This window comes from Rhinolophus sinicus, linkage group LG14 (genome assembly GCF_036562045.2).
Source record: "Rhinolophus sinicus isolate RSC01 linkage group LG14, ASM3656204v1, whole genome shotgun sequence".
In the NCBI taxonomy this organism is placed as follows: Eukaryota; Metazoa; Chordata; class Mammalia; order Chiroptera; family Rhinolophidae; genus Rhinolophus; species Rhinolophus sinicus.
In genome coordinates this window covers 25,527,738-25,540,631 of record NC_133763.1, presented here as the reverse complement: position 1 = coordinate 25,540,631, position 12,894 = coordinate 25,527,738, and the positions used below count along the sequence as shown (strand labels likewise).

Sequence of the window (12,894 nt, the reverse complement as noted above, 5' to 3'; positions counted from 1 at the left end):
AGTATATATGAAGCCTATAATTAATACCATAAATGATCATTATTTTAATATGGTTTTAACAAAAATATTTAGAAACAAATTAATAAGTATGTTTTTTACCAAATGAAGAGGTGGATTATTCACTAATAATTAAAGTATCGTGTACTATATTCCAAAATGTGGATAAACTCCAGTAGAGATTATCATTTTGTTACACTTCTTTAATGAAGAGATTTGATAACATTTGGCAATATTAACAGTTGGATAAATTAATAAGACAGTTGGTTATTTATCATCTACATATTTCAGTAGGCAGTGGTAGAAGTTTCCATAATGATGCTCTCCTAGTATCAGATCCCCTAGGAATATTCTTTAATGAAAGATTGCATTTTAATATGCAATCTTTGGGTCACCCCTGAGAAGTATTAAATCAGAATCTTTGGGGAAGAGGTGGGGCATTTTCATGTCCACAAGCACTCCAGGAAACATTTTCTACACATTACAGTTCGAGAACCATTGCTTTATTGTTAAGCATGGAATTAATCTTGCAGACCTTACTTTCCTCTGTTTTTACATCATCCCAACCAGAGATATTGTGATACAGTATTTGTATTCAGGCATTAATTACTGGAAGAAACCAGATGGGAAAAGTACTAGTGTAAAGTCATGATCTCAACATTAAAGTTAGAAGGACTAGCTTGGCTATATGGGGAGAAGTTCAGCTAGATTGATAATATCACTAGCTTGGTTATGAAAACATTTTGACAAGAAGACAAATGCACCCACATGGTTTTAACAACAATGAATATTCTTTTTTTTTTTTTTTTTTTTTTTTTTTTATTAATTAGTTTCAGGTGCACAAGACAAAGCAAAACTTAGACATTTATCATTTATATCCCTCACACTGTACTTTCGCTCTATGTATTAATATAAATGCAGCATAAAATTGTTTTAAATATTGAGCACTATTAATGGTTCTAAGCTTCCTGTCATCATCTCTCATGGATTTTACTATTTCTCATTTCAGCACTTACTGCATTTTCATTACATATGCTTTACAGTTGGATTTGCGTTTATTGATCATCTCACAAGGTCAGACTCTCAGCTATATCATAGCAAGGTCATGGATATTTTGGTCTGTATCCAAAGCCAGCAAACTGTTAAGCACACAACATATGGTAAATATGTATAGGCTGAATAAAATTTGTGTTTCAAGTATTGAAAATTTTTATCAGATTTTAGTCATGAAGTTGTAATTTTCCCTCTAAATACATGATCGTAAAGTTTTCATAGTATCACAAATAAGGAGATCCAACAGCATACTGGGGAAAGCATGGGCTTTGGAGTCATGAGTTTTAATTTCATTTATATTACTGTAGCTAGGGAACCCATAGACAAGTTATTTAACTGCTTTTCTATTTCTTCATCTCAGAAAGTTTTTTTTTCTTTAACACAAATAGAATGTAAATGACAACCAGATGAATAAGAATATCTCCTAAATTCAGAAAGTAGCAAAAAAATAGGCAGTAAAAAGAAATAGCAGAAATTTTGCTGGTTATGAGACCTCCAGCAAGGTTTCATTCTAGCACTAGCTGTTCTTTACTCTCAAAGTGACTTCTCATGGTAAACTGCAATACAAGTAGCTCATGATTTTAGAAATCCCACAGATAAGCAATAACTACTCAGAGTGTTCAAATTCTTGAGTTTCTTGAAGGTACTCCCAAGAATTTCTTTTATTCTGTTAAACCTCAAGTCTCTGGGGACACAAAAAAGGTGAGAAAGATTATAATATATTGATTTTAGTTTTATTATTATTTCCATAAGCTCCAAAATTAATTATTTTATACCCAAATGTATAGGACTAAAGGACTAAATATAATTAAGACATAATTAGGCATGGCATGCACTAATCATTAGGTAGGTTTATTGTTTATAACAGATTATGCATATGGGGTGTCATATGCTAGTCCAAAAATGCCAGATAAATGCAGCCAGAGCACTGAAAAGTGTTAAAGACAGTTATTATACATCATTTGCTTTAGGTAGTATTTATATGACATCAAAACAAATTCTATATATAGCAACATGCCAGTTGAGTATATTTAGTTTGGAAAAATAATATTGATATATCAGGTGTCACTTATCAACTCAACATAACACCATTGTTTGAGTGTAGACAAAGTTGTTGATCAGTTATTTTTCCTTCATAATCCAGGAACAAAATAGCCTTTTAAGAAAGCATTAAAGTCAGTCGTCTAGGCGTCAGTGCTCTGTGGTGTTGGAATCTGACTGCATTTCGGCCTGTGCACACGTCTGCCAACATGGCCTCAAACGACTATACCCAACAAGCAACCCAAAGCTATGGGGCCTACCCCACCCAGCCTGGACAGGGCTATTCCCAGCAGAACAATCAGCCCTACGGACAGCAGAGTTACGGTGGTTACAGCCAGTCAGCGGACACTTCTGCCTGTGGCCAGAGCAGCTGTGGTCCTTATGGACAGACCCAGAACACAGGCTATAGCACTGTCAGCTCCACAGGGATATGGCTCAGCGAGTGGTTATGGCAGTAGCCATAACGATTGAGTTCTCAGGCGTCTTACGGGCAGCAGTCTTCCTATCCCGGCTATGGCCAGCAGCCAGCTTCTAGCAGCACGTTGGGAAGTTACCTAGCGGTTCTCAGAGCAGCAACTACGGGCAGCTCCAGAGTGGGGGCTATGGTCCCCAGTCCGGCTATAGAGGCCAACAGCAAGACTATGGACAGCAGTCAAGGTCCTATAATCCTTCTCAAGGCTACCGACAGCAGAACCAGTACAACAGCAGCAGCGGAGGGGGCAGTGGAGGGAACTATGGCAAAGATTAGTCCCCCAGGAGTGGTGGGGGCAGTGGCGGCGGTTATGGCAGTCAGGACCAAAGTGGTGGTGGCAGTGGCTACAGGGGAGGCCAGCAGGACCGAGGAGGCCATGGCCGGGGTGGTTACAACTGCAGCAATGGTGGCTGTGAACCCAGAGGCCATGGAGGTGGCCGTGGAGGCAGAGGCAGAATGGACGGGAGTGACTGTGGTGACTTCAATAAATTTGGTGGCCCTCGGGACCAAGGATCATGACTCTGAACAGGACAATTCTGGCAACAAAACCATCTTCGCGCAGGGCCTGGGCGAGAATGTCACCATCGAGTCTGTGGCTGACTACTTCAAGCAGATCCGCATTAAGACCAACAGGAAGATGGGACAGTCCATGATTAATCTGTACACGGACCAAGAGAACGGCAAGCAGAAGGGAGAGGCACCGGTATCGTTTGCTCACCCACCTTCTGCTAAAGCGGCTATTGACTGGTTTGATGGTAAAGAATTCTCTGGGAAATCCTATCAAGGTCTCATTTGCTACTTGACGAGCAGAGCAGACTTCAACCAGGGTAGCAGTGGGCGTGGAGGCCGAGGGCGTGGACGGCCCATGGGCCATGGAGGCTACCAAGGAGGTGGTGGTGGTCCGAGTGGATTCCCCAGTGGCGGCGGCAGTGGCAGGAGACAGCAGCGAGCACGGGACTGGAAGTGCTTCAACCCTACATGTGAGAACATGAACTTTTCTTGGAGGAATGAATGCAATCAGTGTATGGCCCCTAAACCAGATGGCCCCAGAAGAGGCCCGGAGGTTCTCACATGGTGGGTAGCTGTGGAGATGGTCATCGACGATCGAGACAATAGAGGAGGCTATGGTCGGGGAGGCTACCGAGCCTGAGGCCGAGGCAGGGACACGGGGCTCCCGAGGGGGCCTGGGTGGTGGGGACAGAGGAGGCTTTGGCCCTGGCAAGATGGACTCCAGGGGTGACAGACAGGACCGCAGGGAGAGGCCCTATTAGCCTGCCTCTTGCGGTCCTGGAACAGCTTTTCTTCTGTACCCAGTGTTACCCCCATTATTCCAACTCCTAATCACCCATGATGTTTTTGTGTTGGATTATGTAATTGTAACCATATCTCTGGATCCCAGTAAAACCATCATTTTAGTTAAGGAAGGAAAAAAAAAAAAGAAAGAAAACATTAAAGCAAATCAATAAAATAATTTGTTTGAGAGAGATGTTTCTCCACAACCAACAACCTCTTTCATCAATTAATATATTACTTTACCCAGCATATAAATTACTGACTGCCAACTTCATGCCAAATATCATGTTAAGTAATAGGGACACAAATATGAGAAATATGTAGTCCCTGCTACCAAGCAAGTACAGTAGGTGACAAGCAAATTATTATAGTACTAGTAAGTAAAGTATTAGTGGTGTACAGAGGAACAGACAAAATACTATGCACACACAGCCAGCTTAAGAATTGGTCTGCCTAGACCTGTCTGTCAGTGGGAGAACAACCTGCTCCACTCCTTGGGATTTTGGTGGAGACATCACTCAGGTGCCTCTTCCTGCCTAAAGAGGGTGACTAGGCCAGCTAACTGAAGGCACCACCTCCCTGGAAACACTGTTCCTTCCATGGGATCATATGACTCAGGCAAAGCCAATTTGGGTCCTCCATGAGCCTCGATATGACTGCTGAATAGAATAGAATTATGCTTTTTATCTGGGGTGATGGGAAAATGAGCATCTAGGACTCCTAGTGTCCATCTTGCCCATATGAGAAAGAATTAGCCTGAGAATAAAGCCAAGCAGAGACAAATAGGTCAAAATATGGGAAAAGAAATAAAGCCCTGGATCAAGCTATGCCTGAGACCAATTTACCTTCTGACTTTTCAGATACCTTAGGGAATAAATTGTCATTTTAAGTTTATGTGAGCTAAATTTCTATCACTAATGTAGGAAGCATAGAAGAAATATGAAATAGTTTGGAAATGTGAAACCCAAAGGGTATCATATCAGAAACTTGTACAGGTCATTAGGTTGTCAGAATAAACAACAACAACATAAAACTATCTCAACTTCTCCTCGATTTCTCAAAATAAAAATTATTTTATTCACAAATTTTTATATGATTACCTTAAAATCCTGTCTACTATTTTATGTTTCTCTTGAGTTGACTTTGGGAAAATATGCATAATTTCATAGAAACTGTTATTTTCAAGTACCATCATTCCATTAAAATAATTCACTGTGATTATACTTCTTTGTTAGATGGATTATACTGCTTAAACATCATACATTCTTATTTGATGTGTTTAGACTATAATTTTAAATGAAACTTAGTTATTTGTACTGACAGCTGGGCAGTGTTCAGGGGCCTAACGCTGCGGCTCCCTACATGGAAACACCAAAACTGGTTGCTAGGACTGGTTGCTAGGACACTGTCCACTGTGGGGTCAAGCCATGTGGCAGGACCTCTGGGACCTAGGCCTGAGAAAGGAGGTGACCCTAATGCATGTCACAGGTCACTCCCCCTAGTGTCCCCAGGTAATGATGAAGCAGATGCCCTAGTGTGGGTACGATGGTTAGAACGGGCTCCTGTCACTGATGTGGGCCATTGGCTGCATAGGAAATTGCATCATGCTGGAAGCCGAACCATGTGGCAGGTGAGCAGATGCTGGGGTCTGCCTTTGAAATGGCAGGATATAGCAGATGCCTGCTATGATTGTGCCATCTGTGCCCAAGACAGCCCCCAAAGGAGTGTGGGGACAGCGTCCCAAAGGCGGAGGCTCCCCTGGGAGACACAGCAGATTATGCGAGGGAGGGTGCCCCTCACTCGCTGGCAAGTGGATTACATTGGACCCCTGCCTAAAGCCTGCAATGCAATGTATGCATTCACAGCAGTGGACACTGCTAGGGGGTTGATGTTTGCTTGGCTGTGTCCAGCTGCGGATTAGCGGCATACAGTGGTCACTCTTACATGGCTGTGCACCCTCTATGGCCGACCCCAAGTCATTGAAAGTGACAGGGGTACCCATTTTACGGGGCAAGAATTGCAGTGCTGGGCTGCCAGGATGGACATACAATGGTTGTTTCATACCCCATACAATCCACAAGCAGTTGGCATGATCGGACGCTACAACGGCCTTTTGAAGCAAGGCCTCCGGGTGTCAAAACACCCTCCCACGATGCGTGACTGGGCTTCACGTCTATGGGACGTCTTGAGAATCCTGAATGAGAGACCATGGAAGGGAGGGCCCGCACCAGTAAAAGCTCTGCTACATCGAACGGCTGCTCCCATTCAGTTACAAGTTACCACAAGTGAGACTCTGTTAAAGTCAGGTTACAGCAAAAATGGAAACATTTTGCTGCCAGCACCCACATGCTTGAAAGCAAGGGAACGGCAGCAATGGACTTGGCCCTGGCAGGTCAAAAGCCCCCACTGTCGATGGTTGGTCCTGATAGCCCCATGGGGGGCCGGTTTGACTCATGATTTGCAAGTGACACCAGGCCGAGTGGCCACCACAAATGACTGTGGTATATGGAGGTCCTGATGCTGGGATGATTTTGCGGGGAACCTATGTGATCTTGCTATAGCCTATTGTGGGGTCCCCTGCTCTGTTACATGTTGAAAATCTGCAAGGGACCCAAAGACCTGCCATAAAGGTCTGGTACCACAAACCGGGAAAGGTGCCAGTGGCAGCGACCCTCCTTTCCCAGGACGAAATGCTAGCATGTATCCTCCCAGATGGAAGGGATTTGCCATTGTTGGTTCCTAAGACTGCTATGTCTTTCCACTCATAGGTGCCTATAGGCTAATATGGCACAGGGACCCTCGTGGAAGATGCTTGTTGCGTAGATTGTGGGGCAAGACCCTGGAGGGATGGAGTGTGGGGACAGAGTCCCAGAGAGCATTTGCCAGGCTCTCGGCCTCATGTGGGGTGGCTCAGGTGGTGGTTGGCTATTGGCTGTAGCCCGTTGGCCAATTGGCTGCTGATGTAACTGCCGTGACTGTGCTAGTTGGTTGATTGGTTGGCAGGCAGAAAAGCAGACAGCAGATTGCGGATCGTGTGGACCCTACTTCGTGTGTCTCACCCGGCCACCAGCAAGACTATAGTGGTGTGACTCCCCTATCTATGGCTCCATGGGTGTTCCTTTTTGGCCTCATCATATCCTCATCATATCCTGTGTTCTTATGTGGGGAGCTGGAGCTGAGACCCCATATGACACCCTGTATGACACCATGGCAGCCAGTTTTGGGTCAAACACCAGTCTAGATGTTCCTTGAAGATATATTTTTGCATAAGATTAACACTTAAATCAGTAGATTTTGAGTAAAGCAGATTACCCCCCATAATGTGGGTGTGGGGGGGTCTCATCCAGTCCCTTAAAGTCCTTAAGTGAAAAAAATTGGAAGTCCCTGAGAAAGGGAGAATTCTGCCTCCAGTGTACCTTCAGATGCTACCTGCAAGTCAACTCTTGCCTGGTCTCCAGCCTTCTGGCCTGCTTTGGAGAATTGCCAGATTCTACAAGAGTATGAACCAGTTCCTTAAAATTACTCTCTCTCTCTCTCTCTCTCTCTCTCTCTCTCTCTCTCTCTCTCTCTCTCATTGAAATCCTGTTGAACTCTTCATCCTGTTTATTGGTTCAGTTTCTCTGGAGAACCCTAGTACAACTGATATGACCCTCTCTGCTGAAGTAGAAATTGTGGAATTCGTTCATTCCCGCTTTCGATGAAGTTTTTCTGAAGACCTGTTACGCACTAGTCTGAGTGCCATCCCTTGCAAGGGTGGGGCATGTAGTGTCAGTGAATGAAACAGGTCTGGGTAAGAACAGGTTCCTCAGAAGTGGGGTTGGAAGCCTGGCCAGGGACACTCAGTTAGGATTTGCAAACCTACGTAGAATATGTGCAGTCACTGAAGGGCCTGCAAAGGTCAGACTTGCATATCAGAAAGCTCTAAGGAGGGTGGCCCCATGGAGTCTCCACTCCCAACAAGGGGCTGCTGTAGTGTTCAAGTGAGAATCATCTCATCAGCTATACTGAGACCCCTGAGTAAGGAGCACAAGAAAAGAAGAGCAGGCCTCTCGGGAACACTGCCTGGAGTTGGTGCAGGGTAGATGGTACTAAGCATTTTTTTCTTTTCTTTTTCATGAGTTTGATACTTATCTATGTATCTCCAACAATGGCTAAAGTGCTTATACGTAAATCAGAATACTATAAAGGCTCCAAAGAAGATACTAGAACTTTATAGCAGTTTTTCAATCTAGCTTCTTCATTTTGCTTCTTATTAAAAATTCCAGCCTAGCTCCATGTTATTTTCCAGAAATGGATTGCATCCCTCTCGAACTATAAATTAACCCAAGCTGGACTGACGCTCTCTCCACTGAAGTATTTGTTCACAAAATCCTTGGGATGAGGAAATCAATTACTTTATGGGTCGTAAAGTGCTGCGCACTGGGAAGTGCTCATAGAAAGTTAAAATTGGAAGGTAACGGGAACACACACACAGACATAAAAATAAATATTTAAAGGTTGTTATTTTCTTTAATGTCCTAATTTCTTATAGAGAACAAGTACTAATATGATAATCTTAAGAACTTTAACTTTTTAAGAAGAAGCTGCTTTACAAATCCAACCTCTGACTTTATATGCATCAGAAAACAGGTTTCCTGATATCTGTTTAGTATAATCCCACTTCATTATCCTAAATTGAATTCCCACTTTCCTCAAACAGGGCAGTTAGTATTCCATTTGAAATCTCTTCTCTTTCAAGGATTATGTGGCTCGAATTGACAACACCCCTTATTTGCACAAATGATCTCCTAGTGACAATGTTAATGGAAGGTGTTAACCAGTCCCAGGTAAGTCAGCATGGACACAAGTGTCCAGCTGCATAAGTCAGATAATTCAAAGCATCCAAATGAAAAGAAAGCATTATAATTTTGAAGAGTGGTGTTCCCATATGTGGAAACCTGCGGGTGAAAAAACAGAAAACCCTGACAAAACAGTTTCAGGTGTCTTCCTCCTCCGTATAACTGGTCCTTCCAGCAGATGTCACTAAAGAGGAGTCCTTTCTTCCAGGTCAAACAAATGGTATCCAGGGAGATGAGGTAGTTTAATTTGTTAATTGTCACGTGCCACTAGGCTACAGGCTGAGCAGTGTGCACTGAATCACATTCATTTGCACATGAATATAGCAGCTAGCAGCAAAGCTTCTGTATAGAGCATATAAGATATACTATGAACAAGGTTGTTTTGGATTAAGGCTTGTATACTAGTTGTTTACTAGTAGGTGTGAGACTGATAAGAGTGAAGTGAAAGTAAACATGTTTATGTGTAGAGCATATACATAAAAGTAAACATGTTTATATTTATGTGTGAAACTGAGCATAACAGAATTGAGTGGTAAACACGTTCACCAAAAAACTTCTGGTTATCACCTAAGAGATAAACAACTCCTGCCAAACAACTTCTGGTTATCACCTAAGAAGTAAACAAGTCCAAGAACAAGAAGATAAAGGCAGAACTCCAGAGCAATGCCATGAGTAGTCCAACTGGGCGCTCCAGCTGAGACCCTCTGCGAGGCTCTGAGCCAGATACTCCAGAACGATCCTCTGGGATGTTCGCCTGGGCGATCCGACAGAGTACTCTGCGTGGTGCAAGCCACGATATTCTGGGACTCCGAAATTCTTCCTTGCAATACCCGTTGTGGGCCGATTTGTCTCTCCTGGACCAGGGACCTTCTCCACCTCAGTTGACTCTGGGACTTGGTTTGTCACTGAATTCTACTCTATTAGGTATAACCTTCTGTGCTTACCAGAGCATTGGCCTCTGGAAGGACATTGGTTCTCAAATAAAGCTGTGTTACTCACTGTATCTGAACCTGTGTGTCAGGACTTTGTTCCCCACTCGTGTCACGAGTACCATGCAGGGACGTAGGGCCCTGCCGAGGGGTTAATGTCCCCTTGACTTTCAGGAAGAGACTGAAATGTGGCAACTGCCCTTCCAGGCACTTGCAACAGCTTCATTCTGAGGTAATAATACACCATATTGCATAAAGTAATGGCCTTCGGAGAATGAAAACTTCTAAGTGAATTTTCACATAAAGCTGAAGCGTAGCCTCTTGAATGTTCAAACATCGCCAACTTAGTCATTTTGGTGAAAATGTATTTTCAAATAATAAGATTTAACTTTTCAAAGTCATTACTTAACATAATTCACATTATTAGGATCATTATTATAGAGAGCACCAATTTCACCTTTTTCTGTCCCCTCTCTTCATGCTGATCATGACTCCTCTGAATGCCCCATGGCTGGGAGCACTGCCAGTACCGTTGGATCCCACTAGGCAAGTATGGAGACATTTGTACGTGAGCCAGTAAACAGTCAGAAGGTAGGATGGTTATTACAGAACCACTGAGATCAGACCTGGTTACATTTTTATCTTCCATTACATTTCTTCTATTGTCCTTCCTGTTTCCTAGTGTTGGGTTTATATTTTGTTCTGAAAGAGTCAACAAGATCCCCCCAACCTGGCTCTCTACCACTTATTTGCTGACCTACGACTTGTCAGGAGTAAGATCCACTTCTGGGGTGTGCTGAGCCACGGGATAAAGCTGAACCTGTTTGCATGGCACATATCCAGTTCCACACCTCCCTGCCCAGCCCCAGACACACTGAAGGGCAACAAGCTGAATGTTTTAATTGTACTCTGATCACACAATTTTATAACCCTGTACATGCACATATGCTGGTCTTTTATCTGGAATGTCCTTCCCTTTTTTCTCTCTATTATATTCTCAAGAATTTTTCAAAACAATTGGTAAATATCATATTCATGAAGTCAAAAGCATCACATCACCCTCACAGCAACCTTGTGGTCAGAAGGAAACCGCCAGTGATTGTTAGCAGCTCTACCATCTGCGCTATCTGCTTCGGTGTCTCTCACTGTCAATACCCAGACAGGTTGCCACACTGCAATGCTGACATAAGTCTCCAAATCCATCTTTCATTTCCTCGGGGAAGCATTCCCTGACAACCACTCTCTGGGGTTCTGTGTGCTCCCTCTAGGCCTTTGCAGTGGAAGTCAGTTTCGCTTTGTGGCTAGGCATGTAGGCTTCAGAGTCCGGAAAGCACTGGACTTGGTCTCATGGGGCCACTCCCCAGCAGTGCAACCTTGGAGAGGTCCATACTATCTCAGAGTTTCCTCATCATAAATTGCAGATAATGATATGTAGGCTATTGCATTAAATGCCAAAATTTATGCAAATCATTTAGAATAGTGTCTCACATGTGGTAGGTGCTAGTAGTGGTAATATTATCATTATCAATATAAATTCTGCTATTATACCATTTTACATACGACATTGTAATTGCCTAATCACAATGTCTGCTTCCCACCCAATGTAGCTAAATTAGAGCACCTTAAGAGCAGGTGTTTAAGTCCCTATGTTTAAATCATCTTTGTATACACCACATAAACATTACATCCCTAACATAAATATTGACAGAGCATCAAATAATAATGGCAATAATAGTAAGTGAGATGAACCACTTACAGTTCATAATAGGTAAAATAGGAAATAGTATAAATATATAACGAATGGAAAGTTAGGTTTCATTCAACTGCATATGACGCCTATATTAGCATTAATAAATGAAAAATCAACTTTTGTAAATATTAGTGGAAACATACTCAAATTCAAAATCAATTTTTCATTTAAAAAGAAAGAAATCTAGTTAACTGAATGTATATTCGTCTATGAGACTAATGAAGCTTGTCACTGTCACTGCAGTTCTGTGTCATAGTGTCACACACCTGATCGACTCAAATATGTATTGGGATATGTGACCTATATGCCACAGGCAATTACTGGGAGTCAAACCTCCATACATGAACCGCTTCATTCCTGTAACTGTAGAGGGTGCCAAAAAACGCATACACATTTTAAGAAAGGAAAAAACTGTGTTAAAATTGTAATACGAAGATCTGACTATTAAGTTTGCAAACTTGCCGCTGTGTGTTTACATTGGCAGCACTGTAAAAATAGCTTGGTAGGGTTTCATAATCTTGACACATCAGTGTCTCACAGCTGTGCTTGTGTCAACATGTTGCAGCGTCTTGCTGAATGGCGTTCATTATTGTTGTGTGTTTTTGTGTGCCATTGCAAGAATGTCAGAGCTTGAATTAGACCAACAAATAAACATTAAATTTCTTGTTAAACTTGGCAAGAGTGGAAGTGAAATCAAGGACATGTTAGTCCAAGTTTATTGGGATAATGCCGTGAAGAAAATGGCAGTATACAAATGGATTAAATGTTTTACTGAGGGAAGAGAATGCATCACTGATGAAGAGAGGTCAGGACGGCCAGTAATGATCAGAACTGACAAAAATATTGCAAGAATTTGTTGAATTGCGCATCAAAATTGTTGGCTGACTGTGAGAAGCATAGCAGACCAAGTAAACATCAATAGAGAAACAGGAAAATCTTAACTGAAAATCTTGGCATGAGAAAGGTGTGTGCAAAAATGGTCCCGAAGGAGCTCACCGATGAACAAAAACAAAGGAGAGTCGAAGTTTGCCAAAATCTTTTGGAGAGGCAAGACAATGTTTTGGGCCATGTTATCACTGGTGATTAAACATGGGCATACCAATACAGTCCTGAAACAAAGCATCTAAGTGCACAATGGAAATCAGCCAATTCTCCATGACCAAAAAGTTCCATCAGTCCAAATCAAGAGTCAAAATGATGTTGCTATAATATTAGAGGGATTATTCATTATGAATCTGCACCAACTGGAAAAATATTTAACCAAGTTTACTATTTTGAAGTGCTGAAAAGGCTGTGTGAAAAAATTAGATGAAGATGACCTGAACTTTTTGCCAAGAATTCATGGCTCCTGCATCACGACAATGCACCAACTCACACGGCACTGTCTGCGAGGGAGGTTTTAGCTAGTAAAAAAATAACTGTATTGGAACACCCTCCCTAACCACCTGATCTGGGCCCCAATTACTTCTTTCTTTACCTAAAGATAAAGGAAATATTGAAAGGAAGGCATTTTGATGACAT

At 42.5% G+C, this 12,894-nt stretch overlaps 1 pseudogene; it reads left to right on the top strand.

Moving 5' to 3' along the window:
- Window positions 1–2,295: 2,295 nt before the first annotated feature.
- LOC109435026 (RNA-binding protein FUS) lies at window positions 2,296–3,834 on the top strand (annotated as a pseudogene).
- Window positions 3,835–12,894: the final 9,060 nt, after the last annotated feature.